This window comes from Phalacrocorax carbo, unplaced genomic scaffold, assembly GCF_963921805.1.
Source record: "Phalacrocorax carbo unplaced genomic scaffold, bPhaCar2.1 SCAFFOLD_38, whole genome shotgun sequence".
NCBI lineage: Eukaryota > Metazoa > Chordata > Aves > Suliformes > Phalacrocoracidae > Phalacrocorax > Phalacrocorax carbo.
Genome location: NW_026990518.1, coordinates 456,728 through 462,678, shown reverse-complemented (window position 1 = coordinate 462,678; position 5,951 = coordinate 456,728).

Genomic DNA, 5,951 nt, shown 5'->3' with positions numbered 1-5,951 from the left:
TATCTGCTGACTTACCCTTTGACACTTCAATCTTTTTCGACTTCTCTATTTAGACATCTACTTACAGTTATACCTAGGCTTATTTCACTCTATATAACCTCTATTTAGATTACACATCTGCTTAGACTATGTAACACACACTAAGCGTAGATGCTCGCTCTAGCCAGACTTTCTTCTGCTTTGAATTCCTTCATCTGTCCTTTTTCTTCATTTTAAACTCCTTTATTGTTTAATTTAGATATTTAGACAGTCGAGTTACTTTTGTGGTTTAAAACCCTGTATCTCGATGTAGAATTTCTGTATCCTGAAATACGTTATATAATATAGGAGAGAGAAGTTCTTATTTTATATATATTGACATGTAATATTAATTGATAGATGTATAAAGGGATTTTAAAATAAGAGGGTTTTGTAATAGCCCCCCTGAATTTTCAGGCATTTGGGGGCTGCAACCCCCCTTTTTGGGGGGGAACCCCTACATGACGCCCCCACTCACCTGTTCCTCTGACGCATTATCAGCTCCCCCAGTGACACCGGGGCGCCCCGCATGACATCATCACACCACCACCCCCCCCCCCCCCCCCCAATTTTATTCACCCCCAAGAAGGGCACTAAACAAGGGAATCTACTCCAACCTGCAGCTCATTACTTTAATAGTGCCATTTACAAAGGTACACACACACACACCCCCACACCCCCCAGAAAAGGGGGAGCTCTGCTAAAATCTAAAAGGTGGGGCAGCCCCCCAAACAGCTGCAGCCCCCCCAGCCCCTGTCCACAGGCTAGCGGCCGCCCCACGGCGGAGCGGGAGCGTGCCAGAGGACGGTGTCACGTCTCTCTCGGGCTCTGCTCGGACATGTTCCCGCGCTGGGACGGGCTCCCCGGGGCGACAAACAGCCCCGGCCCCTGGGGGCCCCGACTCTCCCCACCAGGCAGCCCTCGCGGCCGCACCTGCGGGGCACCCGCTGGAGACAGAGCCGGGAGCCCCCAGGCAGAGGGACGGCCCCTTACCTTCACCACGCTTAACGACCGGCAGGCAAACCCGGGCCGGGGGGCATCTCTTGAGCATCACGAGACACTGAGAAGACATCTGAAAAACAGAAATCCCAAACTATATTTCAGCACGTGAATAAAATAGCACAGAAGAAAATGGAGGAACTCAGTCAGCACAAGGGATAGGAAGGAAATTGAGCCGCAGCAAGATTCTGGGCAAACGGGTCACGTCAAAACACAACACCTCCTTTAAAAGCTAGAGGGACTGGAACACTTGAAAACGGTATTAAGACTAACCGATACCGTTTTGAACAGATTCTTCGCGTAACACTGAACGCTCTGGCTGGTGCTGGAAAACGTCTCATCCCTTCCTTACGGCACCGCTGCGGGGAGATAACCCCGTGAGGCTGCGGGGCAAAGTTGTACCGGAACCGGAACCTCCGCTTACAGATCCGCCGCAGCAGCTACAGCCCTCGCCCTGCCGCCGCACGTCTTGCTGCCTGGCTCCATGAAGCCTGAAGCGAAGCGTCAAACTTGAAAGAGTAACGTAAAAAATTAAGAATAAATCTCAGTAATGCACTTTGTGCTGAGAAGGCGGGCGCGTGTTTACACACATCCAATATGAGCGTCTAGGCTCTGAAAGCTTTCCATTTTCCTTCTGCGTTCATTTAACTCACACAGCCGTTCACACCCGCCATAAGATTATCTATCTCCAAAATACACAGCAGCAACGTGACTGGGGGGTTTTGGCGTGTTATGGAGTCGGGAGGGACGTCCGCCCAGCTGCCCCGCCCAAGAGATGCTGCTGAACTGCCAGGGAAACGCGCATCGAAAGCGAGACTGAAATAAAATACTTAAGAGCGCTCCCTCAAAATACTGGTGGGAAAAAACCGCCCCCACCCCAACATTCAGTCGCCCCTCGTTAAAGGGGAGAAATAAAACATAGCAGCAAGGAGCTGGACAGAGAGAGATGAGGACAAACAAACAGCACGGGTCTACGTGACAGAGAACGTGGAATTAGAACACAGAGAGGGGGAGCTGGACAGAGAGAGAGGCCGAGAGAAAAATCTAGACGGGCTACGGCGGGCAGAGGCAGGAATTAAAACCTAGGGACAGGGAGCTGGACAGAGAGAGACGGAGATCACAGGGAACAGCGGCGGGTGCAGGAAGAACAGGAATTCATGAATAGGAAAAGGGAGCTGGACAGAGAAGAACTCAGAAAGGCAAGAACAGTAGCAGGGTACAGAGCAGAGCAGACGAACTAAAAAGCGCGGCGGGAGCGTTGAGGCAGACAGAGAGAGATTAAGAAAAAAGTCACGGGCTACGTGGCAAAGCAGGAGGAACTCAGAAACGGGGATGGCAACCAAGGGAGAGTGAGCTGGTGAAGGATAACGGGTATTCAAAGTGAGGGACGGGGAGCTGGGAAAAGCGAGGCAGAGAAAAACAGAATCACAGAGAGAATCACACAAAGCCAAAAAAGAAGAAACTGAACAACAGGAACAGGTGTAACCAAAGCGATGAAATCAACCAACCAGAGACGGTGTTCCATTACGGGAACACGGAGCGTACGAATCAGCGCATCTGTCGATCTGCATTTTAGTCCCTAGGCGATCGTTAATGTCAGCAGAACAACAGACAACGTGCTTCTGTCAGAAAAGGATGACAAAACGCGGTTTCGTGTAGCGGACTGAGAAAACTAGCCAAGACTGCCAAGATTAAGAGCCAAGAAGGTAAAAGGCAATTCTGGCAGGGGGAGATCGCGACCACCGACTCACGGACCACCACCGAGCCTGCGCAGCGATTTACATACGGAACGAGCCAGTTTGTACCGATCAGTAGACAGGACGATAATGAATATGTATGAATACGTAAAATTTTGATCTACAAATTCTACGGGAAAGGTGTGTGAGGTACGCACGCCAGGAGGAGCGATCCCCCGTGCATCTGGCGCCGTGAATAAAGAACGCCTGCTCTTTAATACTAGATTGGTGTTGAATAGATATTTCCGATTTTACCGTGTTTTTTGGTAACAGTTTTGGCACCCCAGATGGGAACCTGCTTTTGAATCTCGACGGATCCGCAGGACCGTGGGACCTGCAGCCAGCCCCAAGGAATTCTTGGGGAGAGCTTCCGATCCCCAGGCCAGAGAATTCTGAGAAAGATCCCCTGGACTGAAGTAAACAAGGCATTCGTTTACGAAGAAACTTAGGTAGAATAATATGTGGCGTTAGCTTCCCACATAGGATAGGATAGTGGGTTTGAGTCCCACAGGCCTGCCCGTAAGGCGCGGCAAAAGCCACGCAGGGTTGGGGCCAAGAGGTACCTCGGCTGGTAAGTCTCTGCTAGGCGAAAGCCTGTGGAGCGGGACCCGAGGGTAGGGGGGTCTTCAACAGGGGGTTGAAGTCTCCAGGGATATCTAGCAGGGGGCTACAGATCCCAGTGAGACCTCTAACGGGGGTTGGAGTCCCTCTGACTACTATTTGTGATAGTGCACTATCACAACTGCTAGTCGACTGGGAGATGGGAGCATTTCTGAGTAAGAAACCTATCCCACAGAGAACACCTTTGGGATGTACTTTGAAGCACTGGAAAGACATCGGGGGTGATGACCCACTAACTCGGAAACCATTAATTGAATATTGCAATCATTGGTGCCCAACGTATCAATTGGAAGGTGGGCACGAATGGCCAGAACAGGAGACATTGCAATATCATACCATCTTGCAATTAATGTTGTTTTGTAAAAAGGGAAGGCAAATGGGAAGAAGTGGCATATGTTGATTTGTTCTTTACACTGTGGAATCATCCAGAGTGGCAGAAACAGCGTGAGATATGTCCACAGGATTCTACGGCAATGTTTCTGAAAAGAGGAAAATGTGGTGAGAACTTGAAGTGTTGCTCTACTTGTGATACTGGATACTTCACTTGATGGAACTGACAAGAAAATAGTATTGAATACAGCCAGAAGGCAGGTGCAGGGAGCACATGCTAACAGGAATTTACAGAGAACAACGAATAAGAATTTTCCATCTACAAATCCCGAGTGGGACCCTAATCAGCCAGGACCCAGGGGAATGTTGACTAGATGTCAGAGACAGATTTTATTTGGAGTAAGACATGCAATGCCAAAAGCCATAAATTTTGACCCATTTATTAAGTGAGACAAGAATTAAAGGAGTCCCCCCCTTCAGCCTTTATGGAAAGGCTGAAGGTGACCACCAGAAAATATACTCATTTGAACCCAGAAAAAAACAGAAAAAGCAATTCAGTTGGTCTCTATATTCATAAGACAATCAGCCCCAGATTGGGGGGGGTGGGGGGGGGGAGTAAAAAAACCTTCAGAAACTAGAAGAACCTGAATCCAGAGATCTGGGTAAAATGCTTGAAGTAGCTTGGCATGAAGGAGACCAGAGGAATCAACCCTAGCTGAACACCTGGTTACACTGAAGCTAGGGAATGAAGAAATAGAATTTTTGGTAGATACGGGAGCCACTTCTTTGGTATTGAATACACGTAAAGAGAAAGTTGATCATAAACCAGTAGGTGTTGTTAGTGCGACAGGGCAAAGAAAAATTAGCCTTTCTTAGAGCCATTAAAGTTTAAATTGGAGAAGCAATGGGCAACTCACCGGTTTCTGTATATGCCTGAATGTCCACTGCCTCTGTTATGATGAGATCTATTAAGTAAATTAGATGCTCAAGTAACTTTTAAAGATGGAGAGATTAAATTACTAATACCAGAACAGAATCAAAAGCCACAGAGGCGAGAGCGTTTATGTTACAGGATTCCTCCAGGGAGGAACAGGTTCCCGAAGAAGTGGAAAACGTAGTAATTCCTTTGGTTTGAGCGAGCGGAGCTCCGGAGCGACCTAAGCGGGCAGAGCCGGTAAAAGTAACCTTAAAGCCTGGAGCCAAGCCGGTAAGACAAAAACAATACCGTATTAAGCGAGAGGCTCGAAAAGGATTAGAGAAGTTAATTATAAATTTGTTTCAGAATATGAGCTCTTAATAGAATGTGAATCAGAATATAGTACTCCTGTGCCGCCAGTAAAGAAATCTAGAGGCAAAGAGTATTAGCTGGTTCACGATTTAAGGGCTATATCTCAGGTGGTCCAAGATCTACATCCGGTAGTAGCTAATCCATACACTTTACTGACCTCTTTTAAAGGAGGAGCATAAATGGTTTACTGTACTAGATTTGAAGGATGCCTTCTTTTGCATACCTCCAGGCATAAAAAGTCAAAGCCTATTTGCTTTGGAATGGGAAAGCCCCACCACAGAATGAAAGACACAGCTAACATGGACCGTACTTCCACAAGGATTTAAAATTAGTCCTACGATATTTGGGACTCAGCTGGCAAGAAAAAAAATTAGAAATATAGAAATGTCTAGAAAAAACAGAACCCAGGGAGAGGCATATTGTTACAGAATGCAGACGACATTCTGATAGTGGCAGAAAGTAAAGAATAATGTTTTGAAATTTTTAAATTTTCTGGGCCAAGGAAGATGCGGAGTTTCCAGAAACAAAACCCAAATAGGAGAAGCAACAGCCATTTATTTAGGATTCGAAATATCTCAAAGACAAAGACAATTAGAAAGTGAAAAGAAAGAAACTATTTGTCAAATTCCCGAACCTTGCGGCCCGAAGGAACTGAGAGCTTTTCTGAAAATAGTGAAATAGCGTCAGCTCTGGATTCTGAACTACAGACTGTATGTAAAACCATTATATGAGGCACTGAAAGAATCAAAGGATAAATATTTAACCTGGACGCCCGGATGCCAAACGGCATTCAAAGAACTGAAAAGAGCCTCAGTGATGGCCCCTGCATTAGGCCTACCCGATTTCGCTAAACCTTTTGAGCTGTTTGTCCACGAAAGACAACATTTAGCCCTTGGAGTGCTGACACAGCGACTGGGAACCTGGAAGAGACCCGTGGGCTACTTCTCCAAACAACTCGA